General features: G+C 45.5%; 1 protein-coding gene across 5 annotated transcripts in view; it reads left to right on the forward strand.

Moving 5' to 3' along the window:
• The window catches only part of QRICH2 (glutamine rich 2), a 930,541-nt gene that overhangs the window by 738,470 nt on the left and 166,044 nt on the right, over nt 1–26,027 (forward strand). The window lies entirely within an intron of this gene.

Here is a 26,027-nt window from a genome sequence, read left to right on the forward strand (position 1 = left end):
GGTGAACTTGAAACTTTCTTTAAAGCAGATTGAGATGTTGGACAATTGTCTAACATAGCTTTAGCAACAGGAAGATTTTCGGCTGTAGTGGCTACTTTGCTATTCGTAACTACATCGCGGCTATCCATAGGGGCAGTAACACTGTGAACATCAGTTTCCTTCACCGCCAAGGTTTTTTTATTTCTTTGTGTGGTTTTAAATGAGACAGAATTTGTCTTTTTGTTGTTCACTAGTAAAGAGCCAATTTTTCGTGGGATTTGATTAGCGCCACCCTTTTGTTTACCGGCGGCAACTTGAGCATCACTCTTCAAAGGAGAATCCACACTAATCCAAGACTCATTATTTTTTGAGGACACAATTTCCTCCACGTATTCAATTGGGCGGATAATTTTAGAAAATGTTGGCAAAGCTGGGGGGATGATCAAAGGGTTTTGAATTAAATTTTCTAGATGTGCGAGACGTTGTGTAATGGGTACTCCAGAGTATTCCTTTGAACCTTGATGGGATAATATATATGATTCTAGATGAATTACTCTTTGTTCTAGGTTTCCTAATGAAAGACTTTTCGCACATTTAAGTGAGGTGTCCTTCATCCAATCACTTATATGGTCTAGTTTAACAGATTGAATAGCTATCTTCTGATCTAAAGAGTTGAAAAGCTTAAATAACGTGGACATAGTAGTGTTAATGGCCCCCAAGGTAATTTCTAATAAGGCAGGATTAGTCGTTGTTGCATAAGGTTGTTGATTTCTGTCATATGCCTGACAACGGCGGGGGGTCGGATGCAAAAAGGACACCTCCTCGTCGAGTCTTATTGAATCCGTAGCGCCTGGTTGTGCACAATCAGTCATTATAGAAGCTCTTGAGCTTTCTAAATCCCTGCAATCAGAAGGATTTTGACAGGGAGAAGGTATGGATTTGTTTGGGCTGGCATATCCCACGTCTTCAATAATTACTGAGGGCAGCGAGACATGCCTGGTCAGGATATCACATGCTACATTATGGCTTTCAATTGTCGAGTCTTCTATATGAGAGGTCGACTCTTCTACTACAGTAGCAATGGATTGAACAGCTCTGATAGATTTAATAGGAAAATGAGGAACAGTTAGTATAGTTTGATCCAAAATAGTAGAACTCAACGGGCAAATAGAAGCCTCGTTGTTATTGGAGGGATATTGATTTGGAGGTTCATTACCTGGACAACAATTCAGAGGCTGTGGATTCGTAACAATCTTAACCAAAGATGCCAAGTTAATCGGATCAGACATTGCTATACCACCTGACTTTAAGTCATAGAACTTCCCCAAACATACTCCCGGATATCCTGCTTTTACACACACATTCCCAACCTGGTCTCCAATAGTTGCTACCAGCAAGCTTTTTATGTTGCCGACCACCAGGGGTCCCCCAGAAGTCTGCTTTTCGAATGCATAAATCCACTTACCGCACCCGCTATGAGGGGTGGGAGCACCTTTATCAGATTATTTGTATCCATCTGCACCCATGGCACCTATTGCGGCCTGCCGGGCTGCTTATGTATAAGGGGCATCTGCGTCCTACCCCTTTCAATTAATTTTCCACTTCCTTTTTTCCTTGCTGCTGCCATCTGGCCGAACCTGCCCCTTAACCTACCATGCCGCAAGCTCTCCACCCGGGTAGTTTATTATGGTGCTTGCCCTGCCTCCTCATTATCCTCAAACTCATCAATTGTAATCCACCCATCTTCCTCTCTGTCCATGCGAGATCTTAAATTCTTGTATCCTAAGCTGTCCACCCGATCACCCCTGCTCCTTCTTTCTCTATATGTACGTTCTTTATGGCTGTGCTATTGTTGGGATAAAGTCCCAGACATGCCAGAGGGCCTCTAAGAGTTTGCAGACTCTCAGAAGGCCCAACACCTTCCGCAGGACTCAGTCAAACGGCAAGTTCAAACTGCTGTTTATTACATCAAAAACCAGCAGGAATCAGTACAGGGACAGAAGAAATCTGTGGACGTCTCAACTTCTTCTGGCTCGCAGGCCAGTTTTGTACCCAAATGACATCAGAGTGACGCTACAACCTTTGCTCTTATCCAGAAAACCTATCGGACTACTGGATTGGGTACTGAGTAATAGACCAGCTATAGTGGACACTATACATGTTAGCATCACATGTCAGGTGGCTGGCCTAGCCCATCCCCAAATAGCTATCTATAACAGTGTTGCAGTGTGAGGGTTTTACCGTTGGCTCTTGCCCGTTGCTACCCACCACTAGGATACTAAACTGTGATTGGCTAGAGCTGACATCCCCAGGCCTTGGATCCGCAAAGGTTCTCAGCTCTCGGTGTACCTTCTCAAGGTAATAAGAACGACTATGGGTCTGCATTGTAACTTGTGTGTACCACCTTAGTCTATGAGCGTGCTCTTTTGCTCAGTGCAACACTTGTCTCACATTGTAACATCTTTGTTGCGAGCTTCTGTCTGGCGGTGTGAGATCGGTTCCCTTTCCCAGTGCTGGTTTCTGTCCATTGTCTGAGTCGGCCGGTTCACGCATTCCGAGACCATGATTTGGAGCTGTTCAGCTCTGAATTATGAAGAATTTTTGCGCATTTATTGCAGCTGGTGCTACTGTCGTTCAAGGAATGGAATGTCATCCGTATCTGGTAGCCTTGGCAGCGGGTCCTGTCTCACATGTTTACTCTATGTTCAGCCTGAATTCAACTCAGTTCAGCTCTTCCTGAAAGCCTTGTGGCCTGCTGTTATTTTCCTAAACTATTATGTGGCTCTTACAATGTTTGTGCTATTCTATATTCTCCATAGATTAGTCACACTTGGCTCTGTCAGGTCCTATAGGTGCTCCTCTAGTTCCATAATGTTATTTGCATGTAAGCATCTGCAAGCTTTACTCAGGATCTCTTGCTTCTTGCGGTTTCTGTCTTGCTGCATTTAGCTAACGTCAAAATAATAAAAGCAATGAAATTATGTATATGTATCTGTCCTCTAACTATAGGACTGTATGCTCGTGTTCTTCATGTATTCGAGTGCATGTTTAAGTCCCGAAGTGCGGATGGCACGTGTACTTCATGTCTAACGCTGCTAAAGTGTGGTGTCTCTATCGACGTCAGCAACATGGCTTCTTGGCGCTTTAATTGATACTGTCAATCGAGGTGTCTTTGGTTGCAGCCTGGGGCTCTTCATCCAGTCTGGGGTAGATTTGTACCGCACCTTGCCTATAGGGCTGGCTGGGGGGGTACCTTGCGACATACTTGTCGATCATTGGAGCACTAGGAATTGGTCCAAAATAGTATGGGCGCTCGGGGTGTCTCCTGACCTTCTTCCGTGTCATGTATCTTATAGAAGTAGGAGGAGGGGGCGAACTTCCCCATCCCTCTTCAACCAAATCCTTATATGACAGTCCCTATGCTCTGGGCTGCCATATCTTCGTTATTCCTCCAAGGTGTCCATAATGGTATATGTGCTTGTCGAATTACCAGTGTATGTAACAGCATACTCCTTCCTGTTGCATCAAACTCACTTCCCTTCATAGAACTTTGGATCATGGGGATTGTTCAATTTTATGGACCCCCTGGAAATAGTTCACACTGCAATATTCGATCTGAGTTTGTCTCGTTCTGCAACAATCTCATCTTTTGTTCCTCCTACTTACACATCTATCAGGATCTGCATTCCGATAGCCTCTTCTGTTGTTTTCTTGCACCTTGCTATGCAGATCTTGATCCTATATACTGATGCTGCTCCCAGCGCAAGAGCTCCTGCTATCACCTTCAGTCCATCTGACAGCCATGGTGGCATACATGACCATATATATGCCAGCCAGCTCTTGTCCTTCACAGTTCCTCGTGCTTCATCTTCCATTTTTGCATGCATCTGTGCCAACTGTGCTACTGCATCTAAGAGAGTTATGTTATCTTCGTCGTTAACTGGCATGAATGTGCAACATGAACTCTCTGTCTTTGCACAAACTCCTCCTTCCATAGCCGTGAGGAGATCCAGAGCATATCTATTCTGAAGTGCCACCAACCTTATTGCTCTGAGCTCTTCTTTTATGGCGTTGAACCCATTCACTGTAGAGTTAATTGTTACCATCAGCTCCCAACGAGTGATCTGTAACCACTTGGCATTTGTGTATGTCTGTATTCCTGGTCCTATTGATGCAAAGAACATCTGTTTCCTGCTGAAAAGTCTGTGCTCTGCTGGAATCTCGTCCAGTGCCGTTTCTGATGCCTCTGAGAAGTAATTCCCCCCACTTTTCACTCTGCTCAATCCTTCCAGGTTCTCCACCTTCTCTACCTGGGCTGTTGGTGCCACCTCGACCAATCTCTTCCTTCTTTTATTGTTGTTCATCTTCGGGAATTCATCGAGCTCTACATCCTTCTTGGGTACACCCATTGAGGGCATATTGATGTGTACCAACAAGCAAACTCGTTCACATTCGGGTGGCAGCTTCTCATACACCTTCGATCCACAAGCCCAGGAATGATCCATCAGCACTGCCGTTCCTGCTCTCATTGCTGCAAGTTGTTCAGTTCTTTTGCACCCAACGTTCTCGCCAACTTCGACATCACCATTGTTCTGATAGCACAGGGGCAATGTCCTCAGGGATTATCAGCATCTGTACAGTTTCATTCTCCACCCATGTCAGTAACTATGCACTCGCTACCCACTCCTTCAGGCACTTGTCATTCTCTTCCTGCACCTTGTTCACAGACGACTGGGCTAGTGTCAGTGCCTTGCTTCCCAACACTCCATCTTGCCATCCATCGTTAGTGTACATTTGTCCATACACTAATATCTGTGGTCTTTCCCAGCATCTAGGCTCTCCTCCGATCTCCTTCACTCTTGTCCATGGACATGGCAATTACTTCAATGTGTGATAGTCTTCGTTTCTCCCTTCTCAGGTCCGTCGGTTATGTACTGTATGGCTTCATCTAGCTGACAATAATTATTCATCATGTCCAATGTCTTTATGTAATTATCTTCTTACGGGAATGTCCCCTTGGACATCAATCTCAATGTTGCTGTCTTCCCTTGGAATCTACCTTGTGTTTGCACCATTGTGAGATATGTCAGGCATTTCAGTTGCTATGAATGTTCTAGAGGCACTTACGGTGTAGGGGATTAAAGAGCACATATACAGCTCTCTCCTGTATTCACCGGCACGGCTACCGCCAGAGTCATAATGGCCCCCAATGTTTCAGTTCACAGTCCTGTGGTGCATCGTTGCCGTCGATCTCTTCGCCATCTTCTGGTCCTCCCTGCATCCGCTGTATATGGTGAGAGATAAAAGAGGCACTAGCAACCAGAGAAGTAATGTAATCGTACATCTCCTGTCCTAACACATCTGCACTATTCTCACTGTCTTTCAGTGCTCTTGTGGGAGGAACCAGAGGAAGATACATGTGCCATCCAGTCACCGCCTCATGGGGTGTTAAATGGTGGTCGGACCAAGGCTTATTGCGCAATTCAAACAAGGCTAGAGGTAAACAATACAGCCAGTTTGTCTTGGTGCTCTGCTGAGTTTTGGCTATGCATTCCTTTAGGAGTCCATTCAGGTGTTCACACATCCCATTTACTTGCGGGTGGTATGGACAGGCAAATTTATGCTTAATGCCTAGCAGGGTTGTGATGTGTTGGAATAGTTCATTGGCGAAGTGAGGGCCATTTTCAGACAGCAGGACCTCACACACGCCCCATCTTGGGAAAACCTTCCTGACCAGAAACTTGGCCTCTGTGAGAGCGTCTGCATGTGAACAGGGCCCTGCCTCGATCCACCTAGATAATGCGAAGACAACCACTATCATGTAGCGGCATCCTTGACAAACTTGGATCATATCCATGTAATCCACGGGAGGTGCAGAAATGGGCCTACAGGTTTTGGTATGGCTCCTCTCACAACTCTAAAAGTATGCCGTGTGTAAACTGCTGGCAGCTACTAACAAAATCAGCCACATGTTTGTTCAAATTGGGACAAAACCACATTTCTCCAATGCGTGTAGCAATGACCACCTACCCTGTGTGTGTTGGATAGTGCAATTGTGTTAATGCAGTCTTCAATAACGCTATTGGCATGACCACTTTCCCTGTATTGTTCTGTCGCCATAAGGCATTTGTCAGAGGCATGGAGCATCCTCTATTTATATAAAGCTCCTTCTCCTCTTGAGGCGCTGCTCCCTGCAGCTCCATAATCTGTGTCTCTGATAGTACATTGTAACCTTCCTTCATCACCATGTTCCTTACTCCTTCCTGAGCTCCTTGTCTCTCTTTCAATTCCCACAATTGCCCAAAATACGCTGTGCATTTTGCCTCATAATCTGCTGCTTCATTTCCTTTTGAGATAGGGTCTTCCCCTTTTGTGTATGCCTGGTACTTCACTAGTGCTACCTTTTGTGGATATGCAATCACATCGATCAATCTGTCCAATAATAGCGCATGCTGCACTGGGGTCTCGTCTGCTCTCCTGAACCCTCTCCTAAGCCATCGCGCCAGCCCTGAGTATACTGTTGACGTCACAAAGAATTAATTGCCACCTCTTTCTGTATGCTGTTTTCTAGTGCTAATATGAGAGCCAATATAGTTCTGCTGCGTGTGCTAAATAATGGCATGGTAGTCGCGTACTTGCAAACACTTCACTTGTCCCATCCTCCTTCAGTCTTACCACTGCAGTCCCAGTACGCCTTATCCCATCAGCTTGATGAATTGTTGATGAACCGTAAATGTACAGCACGTCTCCCCACTCAAGTGCGTCCTCCTCTACTTTGCTTGTTTCACTGAACATCTCTATGTTCTTTGTGCAGTCATGTGCATAGTCTCCTGCTTTGAGGACATCTGCCAAAAATGTCACTGGGTTTACAGTCTTGCATTTTACCATGTTCAGTCCTACATTCAATAGTATCACCTTATACCACGATGTTCTCTGTGCGTTCAGTGTGCTTGTTGGCTTGTGCAGTATCGCAAAGAGGGCGTGCTCCACGTACAAAGTGGTGGTGCAACCCATTATCACTGATGATGATTTCTCACGGCAAAGGCTGCTGCTGCCAAGGATTGTTCGCGTGGATAATGTCCTCTCAACACTGGGTCAATTTGTCCACTGTAGTAAGCAATTGGCTTATGGCCCATGCTTGTCTTTTGTGTCAGTACCATCTTCATCACTATACCATCAGTGTGTGAAAATAAGACAAATTCCTTTTTGTAGTCTGGGGTCCCTAACAATGGGGCAGTGCTTATGGCTTCCTTCAGTTCCTCAAAGGCCTCAGTCATCTCTGTGGTCCATGTTAGTGTCTTTGTTGCCCTCTGTGCTTCTTTCAAGGTGCACAGTAGTGGCCTTGTGTATGTGCTTTTGTCAAGACCCATTCTCTGCAGTAATTGCACAACTACAAGAACTGTTGCATTTTCCTTTCTGTCGTGGGCTGGGGTGTTTTGCGTATTGTCTCTGCCCTTTTTGGGGCAATCTGTTGGGCGTCTTTGGATATCATCTGTCCAATGTATAGCACCTATTTTTGACAATACTGTAGTTTAGCCTTGTCCACCTTGTACCCTTTGTCATCTAACACTGTCAACAAGAGCACTGAATCCTTCCTGCACTTATCTGTCTCACTGCAAATCAAAATGTCATCTACATACTGCAAAACTGTGCTTTCTGTCTGTATGTTGATCAGGTCCATCTGTATAACTCTGTTAAAGATATATGGTGACTCGCAGTACCCCTGTGTTAAACGAGTATGTTTCCACTTCTGGTTTCGGTAAATAAAGCTGGTCAAGTCTTGTGAGTCTGGGTGTAGTGGTACTGATGTCAGGGTCTGGCTTGACTGAATTCCACAGGAGCTGATGCTGGCCCCACAGACCCTCACCAAGAGTTCACCTCTCAACCCTAAAGTAAAAGCTGAGCTGAGAACCCCAAGAAAGGGAAAGGGGAATTTGGATAAAATAACAACGGAGACACTGCAGCCCTGCAACCTTCTGATAGGCTCTGGTATCTGTAGTAAACAAATACACTTGGTTACTTATACATTAGTGTAAACCTTTTTCTCTAAATTATTTTTTAAACAAACTCTTAACTTCTTTACCTCTTATACCTCTGTTTAAGACTTAGAGGTTAATTATCTGTGTGGAATATCTTGTAAAATGTTGTAATGTGTTAGTGCATATTGTCACTAGCCATTCCAGTCTCTTTACTATCCTAAAGAAAAATGACTCTTAAAACACCTTACAACCTTAGATATTCTTCTTTGACTTTTAGGTTCATTAAACTCCAGTAAGTTCAAATTTTCAAATACTCTTGAGAAATGCAGTCTTTCTTGAAGTATTGAATTCTCTTTTGTGTAGAAACTCATAAACTTTCTTGAATGCTACTCCTTCTTCTGCGTGTGAATCTTTTCTTTGTTACACATATGAATATATAGTTACTTTCTTGAAATAACTTATTCACTCTCTGCAACCATGCGATTAACATGCAAAATCACAAGACGTGAGAAATTGTCCTTGCGCAAAAAAATTACACGCGCACCTTATAAATACATGCGCACGTGAAACACGCGCACCTTAACAAATACATGCACACGTTAACAAATTCACGTGTACGTGAAACACGCGCTCGCCCTGAAAAACTGTACGCGCTAGGTCAAATGGACCCGTGCTCTATCGCCAACTGAACTCACGCTATTACTTGCGACGTCTCTCACGTGAAAATAGTTCACACGCCAAAAACAACTTGTGCTCAATAAAAATTGACTCGCGCTCTATCGCAATCAAACACGCGCTCTCATACATAACGTCACTCACGTAAAAAATGTACACGCGCTAAAAATGACCCGCGCTCAGTTAATATGGACGCGCGCTCCATCGCAATCCAACACACGCTCTCATACGCACGCGCTCCCAACGATGTTGCTGAAGACACGAAGACTCGCGCACACGTTAAACAGTCTTGAAACACTTTTCACGCTATTAACAACTTTAAAACTTGCGCGCACAGTCTTTTCAATTATTTTCCATATTGTATATAAACTGTAAATGTTTTCTCTTCTTATAGTACATTTTAAACTTCTAAACTCTTTAAGTTTCTGATATAAAATGGATGTTCACTGTGAGAATCTTTAAGCTTTTAAAAGGAACGATCCAACCTTGATGTATTCCTGATCACTCGGGCTCAGCAACGATTTTCTCACTTCTTTAGTAAATCTTCTGAACTCTGAAAGGCATCACTTAAGGAGCTTAACTAATGTACAACCAGCCCCTGAATTACTTTGGATGAAAGGCAGTTTAGAATCTTGCTCACCTCTCAAGAATCCAACCCATTATCCTATCCACCAATCAGACAAACCAAACATACTATTGTTCCTTAAACCAATCAGATTAAGTTTCTTTCTCTCCATCTTGACTTGGGCAACCACAATGTTAATTCTATGTACATACACTTCCTGATTACTACTCCAGCCAGCCCTGACAACTGAGAAGAATGCATTCTTCAAATCGATGGCCATGAAACAGGCAGCTTCTGCGGGAATGGGCACACTGAAAGGCGCAGGAAAACCCCACACCCTGGACTAGGCTATTAGTGTAACGCAATCTACTGAAAAATTGTCCAGAGGTTATTTTATTTTTAAAGGTATCAAAAATGTATTTATTAAGATAAATCATTTTCAAAAATGAGTTAATCATTAATTAATACACACACATTAAATTACATAAACATTACAAAGGAGCGCAAAACACCAGGTGATAAAAACCTAACACAACCATCATTCGCCAACAGTCAATCCATTTACAACTCAAAACAATCAACCTCATTCACTCACAGTAAAGACTTTTATTTGACTAAACTTTTTAGTACAATCCATATGTGGTAGCACATAAATTAGCCCCACATGGTCTTGAATACTTCATCTTGTCCACATCAAATGTGTGTCAGCACAACCATTGACCAAAAATGGCTCTATTCCACAGAGTGGGTACATTTAACAAAAAATTATAAGTCCCATCCCCGGATCTTCTTCTCTACCGGTTTCGACGTTTTTGAAAAAATATGAATGGAATAACGGCTTCATCAGGAGGACCACTTGATACAGTATTACCACTGACTCCCAATGTCATGTGCTCAAACTCTTCAGGCCCATTAAATCTGACTCAAGGGAATTTCACAAAGTTTCAAGGAAAGCTCAAGAAACAAGACTGGATTTATTCCAGCAGTCGCGCTACTATTGCTGACGTTGGTGTTGCCTCAGTACACGTGACTTTAAATGCATTTTAAATTGCAGTTAGCCATGCCCGCCTTTATGTCTGCAATTATCAGCAGAACACGGAGCCGAGGGCTCTTCAAGAGTTTTCCTAGGCCGGAATGCCACACAAAATTGTTGCCGGGTTTGCTGCTAAAGGATATTCCACTTCTACAATATGTTTATGAGGTCTTAAAACCTGAATAAAATGCATGACCCCACATTGGCCTTGCGCATGGGGAACACTGCTGTGTTGCATGGAAATTTTGATGGTACCAGAATGCCTCTGTCAATCAGAGCTGTGATTGTTTCATAAATACCGTCATCTGCTTCCTTGGTTAGGGGATACTGCTTTACTCTTGGCAAAATCGCCCCTGGTTTCAGCTTGATCTTCACTCCCCCTATGCTCCTTGTACAGCCCACTTCATAAGGACTTGTAGTCCATAGACTGCTGGGTACCTTGGCCATGTCCTCCTCCAAAAATGAGGGTGGCGCCTCCAACACCATAGCCATTCTCTGTGGCACCTCTCTGTAGTATATCTGTAACCAGTAGGTTACGCTCATTTCGAACACCATCTCCAATTCCTGTCTCTTTTCCTGAAATAATTCTTCATCTATCACTGTGGTCAGCCAGCACCCTTCTGCAACTGCAATTATTGCTCTCCATGCCCCCCCGTGTCATCCACCCCGTGTACTGCAATCCAATTCTCCCTTGCCAACACCGCCTCTATTTCTATGGACACTATCGTTCCTTCTGGCTCATGCAGTGGTGTTTCTGGCCTGAACAGGTATTTGTTTGGAACTCGCCATACCTTTCCTGCAATGCCTGGCATCCATGCAATGGCAATGTCAGTTCCATATTGAAACATCTCTGGGCCCACTTGCACTGCCCTCTGTACTCTACGCCCACAATATGCTTGAACGATCTGCTTTACATTTAACATGTGTATGCCTGATGTTGAGCACACTATGCCTTTGTAAATAAAATGGTCATGTTTAGTCTGCTCATGATGTCTCGTCCCAGTATGTTTACAGGTGTCTTTTGAGAGTAAAGTAGAGGTAGTGATATGTTGTGATCTCCTGTGGATAGTGAAATATTATCAGTAAAAGGAAGCACTTCTCGAGCCCCAAAGAATGTTCATGGCATCACCTGACAACGTAAATGTTCCTTCCCTAATGCATGACCTAGTCGTCCCCAGTGTCAACAAGAAAGGAAAAAGTTTTGTCACCTATCGCCACCCCAATGTGAGGTTCCTCCGCAGGATTAGGTGTGATGGACAGGATGGGACACATCAAGGTTGTCTGTGGGCTGTCTTATTGATGGTACATGGATAACCCATTCCCTGTAAAGGGGTTGTTCCCTTCTACCATTGTAACTCCTCCCAGTCGTTGGACAGGTACCGTTGTACTGTGTCCACGTGTGCTGATGTGTCGTCATTCTGTATCTGTGCTAGTTGTTGTGTGCTCCCTCTAATCTGTGGTGCTTGGAAATACAGTGGTATTGGTTCTAAAATCTTTGGAACCTGCATCTGTGCTTGTGGTACTTGTGATTGTGCTTGTGGTATCTTTTAATATGTACCCTACATCTTCCCTTGTGCCTGTTGATACTGTGCATAATAATATTCTTGGCCTCCTTGATATGGTTGCGGGCCCTGCTCTCCCCAATTCTGTTGTGTGCCTCTAAATCGGCATACTCTTGAGATGTGCTCTAGCTGCCCACAGGTCCAGCACTGTGGTGGCTCCCTCCCTTCCTTGTCCTGGAAAAAACCCTGAAAAGTCTCCTGGGTTCTGCTGCATTTGTTGTCCATATCCCCGAAACCCCCCTGAAAACTTCCTTTGCTTATGATGCATCTGTGGCCCAAAGCCATGCCCCCTTTGTAATCCTATCCCTTCCTCAAAACCCCTGCTGTCGGCTGCCCTGCCCTATGTACCCTCCCCCCATGGGTGGTGCAAATGGTTGTGGCTGTTAATGATGCGCCTGTTGGGTGGGGCTGGTTATTTCTGCACCTTCCATCGCATACTTTGATAGCATTCTCTGTACTAATTTAGCCTCATCTGCCTTCCTGTCTTCCGCTTTTTGCTTAACCTTCTCCTGCCATAGTCTACAATGGTACACTATCGTGAGCTGTATTTCTGGCCATCCATTCGCTTCCATCCCCACCAGTTTCTTCAAACACTTCTGTACTGGCTCTGGTAGTCCTTGCACTAATATGTGATAAAATATTGCTATTGTTTTGTCCCAAGGCTCTCGAGTTTCAAGGCGGCAAAGCTCTTGAATCTCCTGAATGTACTGCACAGGATCTTCATCTTCCCTTCTCTTATGTGGCGTAACCACCCCAATGTCTGACGTGTCTGGGTATTGTGTTCATAATGCTTGTCATACTGCTGCCCTGTAGTATGCAAATGGCGCCCCATCGTGCGCTGTGGTCTGTGTCGCCACCCCTGGGAACCCCGCCCTCTTCCATACATCATCAGCGGCATCTCCTAATATCGATACCAACAGTCCCTTTATGTCACCCACTGCTAGTCTGTGGCCAACTGTCATCTTCTCCATCTCATAAATCCATTTCCCCACTCCCGCGCTCAATGATGGTAACCTAAACTTCACATTCTCCTTGTCTGTGTGCTTCCATGGCATGTACTGAGGTCTCACCCCCTCCCCTCTCCAGTAAAGTAATCTGTGTGTATGCTGCCTTCTCCTCAGGTGTCCTCCTAGTCAGTCTAAATTGTCGAGGCCCTCTCTCGTCTTCAGTGTCTGTGCATACATCTAGTGGCTCCTTCATTCTGGGAGATCCCTCAGTCGGTTAACATAGATGCTGTGTGAGGTGCAAAAGTCGTCCATCTGGTGTGCCTGTTCATCTGAGCCACCTCCCTCCTCTCCCTGTATAAGGGTCATGAACTTCCATGACACCCGTTTGTCTATCCCTGATCCTGTGCACTGTGATCAGTACTAATTCCCCCTCTCATCCCCACTGTTCTTGTCCTCGTTTTCAGACCTCGTGTCCATGTTGCTACAAAAATAATCTGCAAAACTCAGTCTCCTCGAAGTCAAGTCTGTGTTGGGTTTCATGCTGAAATCAATGTCTCTCTAGTCACCCTTACTTCCTCCTGCCCAGGCCCCTAGGCCTGCTCTGCTTCCCTCATTTGCACTCCTGCCCGAGAGTTTGTGCGGTCTGGTTCTGTCCGTCTGTCCTCCTCACATCTATTCCTTTCCCTATTCAGTGCTGCCTGTGTCTTCACCGCCCTTATTGCTCGCTCATGCTACTCCATGCGAACTCGTTCTCTCGCCAATGTGGCCAACTGCGACTTCCTCTGTTCCCGCTCTGCTAAGTTGCGTTTTTCTTGCTCTGCTATCTCTCTCTCTCCCCTCTGCTTTTTCCAGTTCTCTCTCCCTTTTTTCTTGCTCATCTCCCTTTCCGCTCTCTTCCATTCCTGAGATCCCTCTCTATCCTTTCTTCCCGCTCCCTTTCCAAGTATTCCTTCTCTTTCTCCCGTCTTCGTTCACTGTCTTCCCACTCTAGTTTATCCTCTCTTCTTCTTTCTCTGTCCTCGTACTCTATTCTCACCTCCCTGTCCTTCTCCCTTTTGTCCTCCTTGTCCATTAGTTCTGCCCAGTCTCTCATGTCGCTGTCCCTTTTCAGGCTTTCTATCACCTCATTCGCTCCCTCTGCCTCTCCGTTTGTCTTCCCTTGAAGCTTTAAAAGTACCTGCACTACTATACATTTGTTTGCGCATATGCTCTCGAACTCCTCCTTCACGCATTGCTGTGCTTCCCTGCTTGCCCCTGCATCACTAGCTGACTGCCCTGTGCCCTTTGGCTTATCCTCCTTAGTATATGGTGGTGGCTTATATGTCAACTTTGAATACCCCTCTACTGCCCTTAGTTCCCTCATTCCCTGTTCTTCATCTGTATCATCGGATACTACACTTGGAGGGGCAGGGGGAGCTGCGGCAGGATGGGTCCCTTGGTCCTTCACCTCCTGCTGACTTAGCATCCACTGGCGCCTCGCTGCATCCCCCTCTCCCTCCTGAAACATGCGCCACAACTCGAATATGACCATGCGTTTGGTCAGTTTCTTCTCCTTGTAGGCACCCTATATGTGTGTCAATAGCGATTGCTGCACGTCTTTGGAGAAACTTCCACAAGCTGGCTATGGTTTGGTTAATTTACCTTCTGTACTTTTGGACCATTGTATGGGATATTTGCATTTCGTTTCCTTAAACGGTGGAAGTGTCTCACACCGGTGCTGAAGGGGCTTAGTCCCCCCAATGTTAACTTGATAAATATCAATACCTTTTACCTGACCTCTAGTTGAGGGTTTCGATAATCTGCTGTTTAGGGAGAAAAGTCACAATGCAATGATAATACTTTCCAGTGTCTATGAGCCTCTCTGGTTCTACAACTTATAAGGCATGCTCCGTGCTCCGCCCCTCCTTCACAATCGCTGCCTCCTCAGGCACACAACCACAATCCTGCGAATGCGCCTTCCACGCAGCGCCGCTGGTTCACCTTGTTCACCCATCCCAAGTTCTCAATTATAGCTCCTCGCCGTCTCAAGCTCTCCGTGTCCTATATGTAAACCTAAGGGTGATGTCACCAAGCTACCAAAACAACATCGGTAAATCAAATCCCACACGCACACTGTAATAGTTACTACCAAACCACACAAAAACCCCACAGCTGTCTTCCTGCACTCCAGGTAGAGTATACCAATATTCTCTTGTGATCGAACTGCACTCTCTGCATTGCCTAACGTGTGAAATGCCTCACTCCAGGAGACTTAACCAGTTGACTCACCTTCTGCAATCTAGGCCAGCTCCCTTGCTAACCCTCACGGGGATACCGTCATCTATGACCCGAACTAAAACACCCAACCCACAGGAATACCTTATTTACAGAACTTTTGTCATCCACGCCCTTGAGTCAATAGTCTAGGTTATTCACCAGAACCTTTTACCTCTAGGACTGAATGTGCCCTAAACATAGAAGAAGGACTTCTACCTCCGCTCCTGTCCCTACTCACTATAACAAGACTAGACAATACTGTAACAATACTAGACACCACTTCACCAATACTCAACACTACTAAACAATACTCCACAATACTTCAATACCCTCCCTCACACCCACAGTTGCCGTTAGACTGGGTCAATACGTTCTGTGGTGTGCTGGCGCTGCTCGGCTGCCGGTACCCCATGAAGGCGCTTGCCTCCCTATCCTGGTCTGCCAGGACAACTCGCTGACTTCGGGCAGGATGATTCACAAGGGGCTCCTGATAACCTGTAAACGGGCACGCATTTTACCGATTTCTCGAAATATGCGAGGGTCCCACAGCCTCTCAGTTTCGGTGGCGAAGGAGACGACCTGGTGCCGGGCTGGCGCAGCCAACCATACCTCTGCTACCAACTTGTTGGGACAAACTCCCAGGTATGCCAGAGGGCCACTAGGTGTTTGCGGAATCTCAGAAGACCCAACACCTTCCACTGGACAAACGGAGGACTCAGTCAAGAAGCAAGTTCAAACGGCGGTTTGTTACTGCAAAAACCAACAGGGATCAGTACAGGGACAGAAGAAATCTGCGGAAGTCTCAACTTCTCCTGGCTCGCAGGCCAGTTTTGTAAAAACAGTGTAAACATCAGAACCTCAACCAAGCTTCTGGCCATTTGTGTTGGTTGATAGGCCGAGTCTGGCTATATTCACTATCGTGTTGGCTTATGGTCAGTGGTCGAAGTGAGCGGGAAAGGCCGGGAGCAGCGTTCCACCACTCTTATTTTTTACTGTTAACAGTTCTACTACTTTTTTCACACTTCTCCACTTTAACACGTAATAGCAGTTACAACTAAAATTAATTCTGCTTCATCTCAATGGTCTGTCAACGAGCATGGCTGCAACCCTTGAAAAATGTGTTTCAAATTGCTCCCTTCCTGCCTACTCTGTCCCCTGCCAGTGTCACAGCTCCACTACTTTTTTTGGTACACTTCTACCACTGCTTATGGTCCTGACTCTTGCTCCACTTATTGTCCTGACGCTGTTCTTCTCTGCTTCCTGATGGCTTACAACTGTTGTGTTCCAAAACATACCTGTCTTACTCCTTTGCTCCTCTCCTCTCTGCTTCATGACTCATTGGCCCTCATTCCGAGGTTGGTGCTAGTCATGGCGCTATTAACGCCATGACTAGCACCATTACCGGTACCCTGTCCGCCCTCGTTCAATGGGGACTTACCGGTCTAGTCTGACCTTTGCGGGACCGGTAGGTCCCCATTGAAAATGTCAATCCCCATTCCCATTTGAGCCCCCATAGGGCTCAATGGGAATGGGGAGGGAGCTAATAACGGTACCATAAATTACGGTACCGTTATTAGCTCTGAAGTCCCTTTTTGGAACCCGTCCATAACGCCTGGTAAAAGCAGGCGTTAAGGACGGGGCCGCACAGGGACCTCGTAGTAGGGCGCAAAGGGTTTACCGTCACCAATGTCCTTAACGGTGCCCGGTATCCCTTTGCACCCTACTCGGAATGACCCCCCTTCTGTCCTTTCTTCTCCCCAATGGCCTACCCCATACTTGTGCCTCCACACCTTATTAACTACCATCTATCAGGCATTTAACATGCATGATCCACCTTTTTTTATCTTTTCTCTCCTGCCCCTCCTGCTCTCATTTGTCAAACTCTTGCTATACCTTCTCTGACTCCTTCCTTGATATCTCTCCCATCTCTTCCACTCTTCTTTAATCTTGCTTCTTCTCGGCTCCTCTTGTCACTCTCTCTATGCAATGAATCAACTCGTGCCCATGGGTATTCTTCTTCTTCTCTGTTAGGAAAACCTTTTCTATTTGCCCCTTTCCCATACACTTACGCTTATTGGGCATGATTCCTTTTTTTAAACCTCATTCCCTGACTTTGCTCATTTCATTTTGAGCGCTGGTCAGTCCTTATTTAAGTCTATAATAGCCCTACTACCTCATTTAAGGCAAGTAGGAAAGGGACACCTGGATTTCCCATTCCTTTTGGACTATGGGTGTTTTACCCATACTACGTGGAGCTCAGACAGGGTGGCGGCAGTGTTACCTTTGTCTTTACCTCTTTGGGTGCACTCTTGTGAACCTTATATTTGTAGGTCATGGCAGAACATTGTACACAGCAGTATTCAGTATGCCTGGCCATGTTGTTTGAAGCCCTGTCTTTGTGCTCCACTGTTTGTCTTCTTCCCAGGCAGCAGTAGGATGTGGCCATATGTATTGGCATCCTCTTCACACCCTCTAGCCTCTTTGTGTGCTAGAAAGCGGTTCATGCTGGATGTAACACTACAGACAGCCCCAATGCACATCTTGGACTCTGTGTGAGGTTATGCATATGTTAGGCAAAGTTTGTATGCACTACACTCTGGGACCACTACACTCAACTCTGACTACAGGTATAGGGAACCCAACCTTTGGTATAAGCCTATACTACACAGTTTTGGTAGCTTGTTGAGCAACCAGGCCTATCTCAAGAGGGGTCAATGTGAGCTGTAGTGGAGTTACACACAGGTACACTGTTACAAGTATTAAAATAAACTCTTACACTCAAGGTTTCTTGCATAAACAATTATTAATTTATTTATCAGTCAGTTAGAATAAGCCTTCTTCAGAAGGGAGCAATATAATAATAACAGACAAATACACTTCAATAATGTTCACTCTTAGTTTCTAAATCAGTAAAGACCTTTTTGGGATGGCCCACAGACACAACCTACACCCACAGGTGACTTCAATAGCTAGGGGGCTGGGGACATTAATATCTTACCGTTGGCATTTAGAATACTCTTAGAAGTTGGTAAAAGGCAAAAGTTATTAGAACAACAAGAGACCACAAATATTCCTAAGCAGTCAAATACTTTTGGATCCCTCAAGAAGAGTCATTCAATTCAATAGGCTAAGCCACAGTCAATGGGCAAAAGTCTTGTATAGGATGAAGCACTTCTGATAAGTAAATGGAAAAGTCTTTGCACAAGTTCTTAGGAGTCTTTGATGAAAAGAATAATCAAATGTAGGGCCACAAGCTGTTTAGACTTGTGAGTTGTAGAAGCTGCACGCACTCTACAGTAAAAGGCAAATTCTCTCAGACTTTTTACAGTACCTTAAAAAAGAAGAAAAGATGCAGCTGATGACTTCTGTTCCTGTGCAGCTCTGCAGATCTCACTGTTCCTGGGCCTCAGTCTTGGGGACAAGAGGGAGGATGTCGGGGGACTGTTGCAATGCACTGCGATGGTCAGAAATCACAACTGGAAAACTTCACTTTCAGTGGCTGTTCATTGTTTCAGCTCCTTGCGTCTACCGCAAATAGCAACACCGCGCTTCCTGGCTGTTGAGATGGACTTTCCTTGCTTCTGGGGTCCCGCACTCTGTTGAGGGGGCTCAGGCTTGGCCAGTCCTGCTTCCTGGGAGTCCAAATGATCTTCCCGAAGCTCTAGGCCAGCTTAAAAGCAGTGCACACAATCTGGTGTTCCTCTCCCTTGTTATACGGTTTCCAGCAGCAACTCTGTGGAAATTCAACCAGCTCAGAGATGGGTGTCCAGGTGGCTTACTTTGGAGTTGATTGGTCCCACCAACTCAAGGGGAGAAGTCGTCGTGCAGGGGCTTCTCTGTCGATGCAAACTTGGTGTTTAGGCACTGCAGCAGGGCTTCACCGGGCAAACCAATGGTCCAGGAGTTGCAGCAGGCATCCTCTTCAAGTTCTTCTTCAGTCCTTTGTCCAGTGGTCGACTCTGCCTTCCAAGCCAAAATACTCTCCTTTTATTCAGTTCTCTCCCATTCATTCCAGCCTAGCTGTCAGTCACCCAGCAGGGTGGCTGTCCTTGCCGGACAGTCAGCCGGCCAATTACCACAGAGTGCATTTGGGTCTCCAAGGAGACTAAGTACATTGAGTTTCGGGCACCTCCATCACTTCCTGCATACCCCAGACATCCTGGAGCAAGAGGCGAGCTTTACTCGTGAATCCCGCCCAAGCCAAAATGAACAAAGAGACCAAACCTGGTTTGGCGCGCAGAGTAAATCTCAAGAAGGACCTTTCCACAAAGAAATGGCGAAAAAAGAAGACCGGGGCCATTGTGACAACAATGGCACCCTTGGGTGTTTTACTGTAGCTGTGAACGCAGCCCGTGGTAAATGCACACCATGGTAGTTAAAACAAAACCACTGCCAGCAGCCATTCAGTGAGAAAAGGGTAACATAAAAATGCTATATGAGAAGCTAGACAAAGGGGATACTAGGTAACCCCTCCAGCACTCTATTGTAATATGGGGTGTGCTGGGTCTAGCAAGTTACAATAGTAAGTAAAGTCAATTTCACTTTACTGCTCTTGGAAACAGTAGTCTATACAAGAGAGTTTATTTAAACCTTTGGAAAATCTGAAAGACTTCCCTGTGCCACTGCACTGAAGGTGCTGTGTGACACGATGTAAAAGATGATACCTATGGAGTTTGTCAGACTCCACAACCAAAAGAAACACAGTGTTCAAAATCACAATAAAATACATGAGAGAGTGGGGAAAAGGGTCACACTCTCTCCAGGTTAGTAAAATAAAGTCTCTAAAATCCAGCAAAGTTGCTGGGGGTCTCTAGGGTGGAGGGAATTAGCATTTCTGAGAATTCTCCGTAACAGCATATATATGTGTCTGGACACCCGCCGAGCAGCTTGAATGTAGCAGGTCCCCCAGTAGGTGGCTTGATGTCCCTACAGCCCAGGATTCGGAATGCTAAAAGAGGAACTGGATCTATTAATCAGTCGACCCCTGGAGCCAACTATCTGAAGATGATAGAGCTGCAGAGGAATGGTAGAGGACTGCTCCTAGAACCACCATTTGCCACGCCCATCATTGCAAGACAAAGTTGTGCTCTCTACAGAGGACGGCCTTCCATGGTGCCTGTTATGTTTTCAGAACCCTGCTAGTTTAGTGTAATGGGAACCTAGTGCACGTACAAGGGGGTTTCACACAAAATTCTAAAGAAAATCTCACTTTGTGACAAGGTTAAGCAGTAGGACTTGATTTAGAACATCAGGGGTTTCGTATAAAGTACAATTAACAATATAAGAGATTGAGAATTATTAGAATATCCACATAGCTGTATATAAAAACAATACTATTTATTGAAGAACACACTTGTGTTAAGGTCAACACACACACAACCACCCACAGATTGGTAACTCAAAATAGATGACACACCACTTCCGTATTAACACAGTTTCAATATCAGTACTGTTCTAGTTCCTAAAGTGTTAAATAAAATCACAAGCCGTATGTGGTCATAAGGCACTACTCACTCTTAACTAAACTTAGGAAGTTAAAGCCCTGTCCTACAGCAATCTTCAACAGTGTCACAGGTAGATCACTTAAGGGGCGGTTCGAGCAGTACCGCTATGGCTCAACTGGTTTCACCATAGAAACACAATGGGACCAAAACCGGCATGAAAGTAATAGTATTTAGACTTAAGGCAAACATTTGTTTTGTGTCAAATATAGGTTTTACTATATGCGAAAAATAAATGCTACCAGTCCTATGTCTCCACAGGGATTCCAGACAGGATCCTACGTCCAGGATCTACACTTATGGCAAGGCGAGAATAGCTGCTAAAGTGTACTTAACATTGTCTGGTTTCCTATGGAGAACAGGGGGGCTTAAGGACTCGTAAGCACCATGGTGCCCTGGACTCCAAATGCAAGAGACAAAGGCCCGAGGCAACAAAGTATCACTAGGGACAACTGGGCTCTCTGTTGGATCCGTTGCAGGAGGGTCACTGGTTTCAGGTGTGAGGCTTCTTCTGATGGTCAGGTCAGACACCCAGAGGGATCCCTGGATGGTGTAAAGTCAGCTATACCTAGCTTCTCACTATGCAGGAGGGCAACGCTGAAGCAGCATACAAGAGGAACATTTGCAGAGACCCTGGACAGAGTTAGCAGGTCTGTTAGACTCAGGTTCCAGGCAGGCGCCTTTCCATGCAGAAGAGGAGTGGCAGCAAGGTGAGGAGGTCTCGTCATGCAGTGAAGATGTTTGCAAAGTTTCCAGCCCCAGGGCTAGACAGTGTCCATGAGGAGAGGCAGTCCAGTCACTGTACAATTCAGGCCATTTGCAGACCCAGCGACTCTTCCAAGCTCTAAGAAGCAAGGACAGTGGTGTTGGATTTCAGAATGGTTGTGGCCACCAGCCCCGGGAAGGGAGGCATCTCTTCCAGGACTCCCTTGTTGATATGAATGCAGAGGTCCACTACATGGGGGTTGCCTTGGCCAGTAATGCTTGCAGCAGTAGTCCTCTGGCAACCCTCTATTCATCCTTCAGGAATGGGTGCGTGGCTTCTGTGGCCAAACAGTCAAATGGCCCCGGATCTTCACAGCATTGAAAAATCCTGATTTTGTATACTATGGTCCACTAGTACCCACCAATACAGGACCTTTGGCATTCAAAGGTGTAGAGTGTCTACCCAACAACTGCCCAGCAACAGTGACTCCGCTGTGGCTGAAATGTGTCTTGGGACCAGCCAGCTCAACACACATACTGCACCTTCTGCAGGCTTCTTGCAAGATGCCTGTGAAAGTGAATTCCCATGTATGGTCATTTCCTACCTTAAAAGGGATGAAGACAGACAACAAAGGCCTCCAGGAACAGAGCTTAAACCAGGAGGATTAGCCATTTTGAGTGTATGGTTACTCAAAAGGCATTATTACAGCAAAAAAGATTGTGCACAGTAGTGAACCTTTAAGCACTGTACAAATGGTAGCACTGCCAACAGCCTCTTCGGGACACATATAACAAGTAAAAAAAGTAAGTTGCAGAAAAATAAAAGTGAACACACTGTGTCCATGGAGCACTCCACGTAAGACGTCCTGTGCTGCTATACATAAAGTAAGATGGGAGAAAAATTAGGGAATATCTCCCTGCATAGTCCCTTTCTCTTAAGAGCTGACTAGTCTACCCCAATCGATGTAAGTTAAGCAGATGACTGGGGCTGAAAAGACTTCTCACCCCAAAAATCCGTCAGGATATAAATCAGACAGCAGATACCCTGGGGGCTACATTAAAGTAAGTGGGGGAAATATGCAAAAAGGTAACTGTTTCGTAACAGTGCCTCCCTCCCTTGAACTTGTGGGCCCTGCATCTTAGAGGTTGCAGTGGTCGTTGTCCTGGACCTCCGGGGAGTCGTAGTTAATATATCGGGAGCACAGTAGGGACTTGCTATGTAGCAAGTCAACAGAACAAAGCCTTTGCTGATCCATTTTGGGAGGGAGGGGTGAGGAACAAGCAAGGATAGGGATCAGAGTAGTGAAGATTTCCAGTAAGTAGTCTAGTGATTACCTCCCTGTCCCTCTTACTGGTCCCAGTACTATAATCATGAGGATATACCAAGCACCCAGAGTTTGATATTGGAAAGCAACTGACTCCAAATATTACAAATGCATGTTTATTGAGAATAAACCTGGGGACCACATATCAATAAGTGGTACCATGGAGAATTCCAGAAACAAAGCAAATGCTTGGTGCAAACATTCAGTTTGTAATGAAGGACACATGTAGAAGGAGTCGCTCAAGTAGCTGCACTGCATATTTCAGCAATTGCTACACCTTTAATGTGCGCCCAAGAGGCTGCCATGCCCCCTGTAGAGTGCCCCAATTCCGCCATGCCCCCTGTGGAGTGCCCCAATGTAAACAGTCATGGGAAGCTGCTGTTGCTCATATGACCCAGTAATACACTCACGGATGCACCTAAGGGCCCGCGTGCAATGCTTGAGGCCTCTGTGAAATGTTCCACATAGGCTGAAGAATGCACAAAACTGACGTATTATCCGGATACACTCTGACTGATCTGCCTCTGTCAAGGGGAAGTCCAGGATCACCTCGTTCAAATGTAGGAAGAGCAATCTCCTGATATTAGTGAAACGAGGAGTCCAGGATCCCTAGTTCAACAAGAGGTCTGGCCCCTAAACATGGAGCTTGCAGGGAAACCATTTTTAACAGGACCTCTGCCAATGGTGGTTAAAAAAAAAACTTCAACTTTCAAAGGACTAAAGGGAACTCCCAAGGGGGCAAAGCAGAGTCCTAACCGGGGGACAAGATAAAAGACACAATGCATAGGCTCCATAAATGCCCAAATGGCAGCAGGTTGGACTCTGTCTGGAGGCAGATAGCCCTTTGTCAAAACCATCTGGCAAAAATTGCCGAATTGCTAATGTTTCTGAATGGAGAAGATGAAGATTCAAAGCGGGGTACCAGGACCCAAAATACGACCAGTGCCTTCCACCGGACCGTCTAGACTTCTGTATGACTAGCACAATATGCTCGGGCAGGCCTATAGCTCTCACCCCCCTTCTTTTCAGGTTCCATGGCATGAAGTGTAACATGCAGAACATCTAGGGAAGGTTGGGGGATCTGATAAAGGAAGGATAGATTTGGATCATCCATTCCTTGCATATTATCATAAACAGAAGGCGGGGGAAACCATTAAATGCTCACCCATTTGGGAGTTGTGAGGATCACTTAATCCCTGTCCCATCTGATCTTGGCCAGAACACTCAAGGGTAACAGAATTTGAGGGAACACAGAAGGCAAGCCCTCTGGCCATGGAAGGGTAACTGCATTTTTATTGCCCAGGTCTGAAGACCCCTGACGTCGGAGAAGTATGCGAGAAGGTGGTTGCTGAGGGAACAGTTGCTACCAGGAATAACCCAAAGCATGACACATATACCCAAATGCCATCCTGGAAATGCAAAAGTCCTAAGAGCAGGGGGAAGACACAGCTGAGCATGTATACTGTTTTCCTTACCTGGAATATATATTACTGTCAGTCATAGGAGCCTGTGTGCTACCCAGTAATCTGTGTCCTGAGCCAGGCTGGCTGCAACGATCCTGGTACCCTCTTCTGGTTCACATATATGTCTGTCCTCTCAGGTTCTCCCTCTTTCTCACGGTGTGCCTCAGGATTCTGTTCTCAGTTCTCTTCTCTTTCCTCCATACACTTCTCCCATTGGCTCCATTATTTCTTGCATCTCTATGCGGACGACTCGCAGATCTTTCTGTCTTTTTCGTCCTTCTTGGGCTCTATTCAATCCTCTCTCTATGCCTGTCTAATATCCATCTAATCCTGGATGTCTTCTCACTATCCGCATCTTAATCCTTCAAAAACGGAAGTCCTTTTCTTTCCTGCTTCCACCATTCCTCCGTCTCTCCCTGCCCGTTCGGTTTCTTTTCCCCCTTCTTTACTCCCAATCTCCACCTCGGCTCGCAATCTTTGAGTCGTTTTGGACTCCTCCCTTTCGTTCTATTCATCCCATATCTCCTCTATCTCCCACTCTTTCTGATTTCAACTATTTCACATCGGTAGAGCACGCAGGTTCTTAACTTTTCATGCTTCTCAACTCCTTATCTCGTTGTTGGTCTTCTCTCACTGATTTTATTGTTCCCTGCTCATCTTCTTGCCCCGCGTTGCTCGATCTTCCATTCTTCGGTCCGCGTCCTCTGCACCCTTTTCCCCTATCACTCTATTTCCACTGCTCTGCACTCTCTCCAGTGGCTGACTTTTGGACCTGACTTCTGTTTTCATTTCTTTGCTTGGTATTGTGTGTACTGCCTCGCCCCTCCCACGCTATCTTTCTTCCTTGGTCTCTTAATATTCACTTTTCTTGCTCCTTTTTCTCGCAGTTGCCTTTTCTTTTGGTTGTTCCTTGTCCTCCCTGGGCTTCCTCGTGTTTCTGCTCCTTTTCCCTTCTCACCCCTAAGCACTGGAATGCCCTCCCTCTCTCTATTCGGTCTCTGACTTCTATCTCTGCTTTTTAAAAATTCGATTGAAAAAGCACCTGCTCGCTAATTGATTTTGTCATTTTAAGTCCTATTGTCGTACCGCTCTGACCTATGTGAAGCACTTAGGTGTTGAGCGCTGTATAGATAAAATACAAAATACTAATATGATTTGGCTATTAGGTTGCCTGTGAGAACTAGACCCTGTCAATTCGAAAAACTGTTCTTGAAGCATTAAAGGGCCTGATTTATATAACCATTATCTCTCTCCAATTCAACTTCACAGTGAGTCAAAGGCCTTGACCAGTGATGAATTTTGGGTCGTCCTCACAACCTTTCATTCTGCCATCTTGAGGGATTCAAGAAAACCAGAGCATTTGGCAAATCTTGCACCACGATTTCTGCCAAACTATGAAACTTTTTGCCTGAACCCATCTGTACTACCAAAGAGATCCTGACCTTTAGGAAAACAGTGAAAACATTCCTTTTTTAGTTTTGTTTCTCATTCCATCTTATTCACAGGTCGGATGAGCGCTTGAATACCTTCGGGCGGTAGCGCCTCTTCATTCCTCCAATACAAAACATCGGCCAGTCTCAGCAACAGGTCTCAGTTAAATAGCAGTGAGCCCTCTGGAGACCCATTCTCAAATACTGAGGAGAAGCATGATAGATTCGTAGTCTCCTGAATCTGCAGCCCGACACTGGTGCACATGCCTGGCCAGTGGTTTTAAGTATAGTCTTTTCCACAGAACCGAAAGGACTCAGTCCAGCTTTTACCCTGGGCTCTGCAACCATAGGTAGACTGGAGCCTGACCACAAGCTAACAGAGCCGGCAGATGATCTTGGCGTTTCTAGGCCCTCTTCACAGGTAGAAATATCTTTGCCAGACAGGTCTTGTAACCTTGTAGAGTATAGATTTGGCTATGGTACCTAGTGATACGTGTCATCAGTGCTCCAAATAAGATTTGGAAGTGGGAGTATTTTAGGGAGTAAAAAAGTAATTCCAATTCCCAATGAGGGTATTTTATATACTTTAACTGAAACACAGAAAGGT

The sequence above is a fragment of the Ambystoma mexicanum genome, chromosome 3q (genome assembly GCF_040938575.1).
Source record: "Ambystoma mexicanum isolate Mex_15411 chromosome 3q, UKY_AmexF1_1, whole genome shotgun sequence".
Taxonomy (NCBI): domain Eukaryota; kingdom Metazoa; phylum Chordata; class Amphibia; order Caudata; family Ambystomatidae; genus Ambystoma; species Ambystoma mexicanum.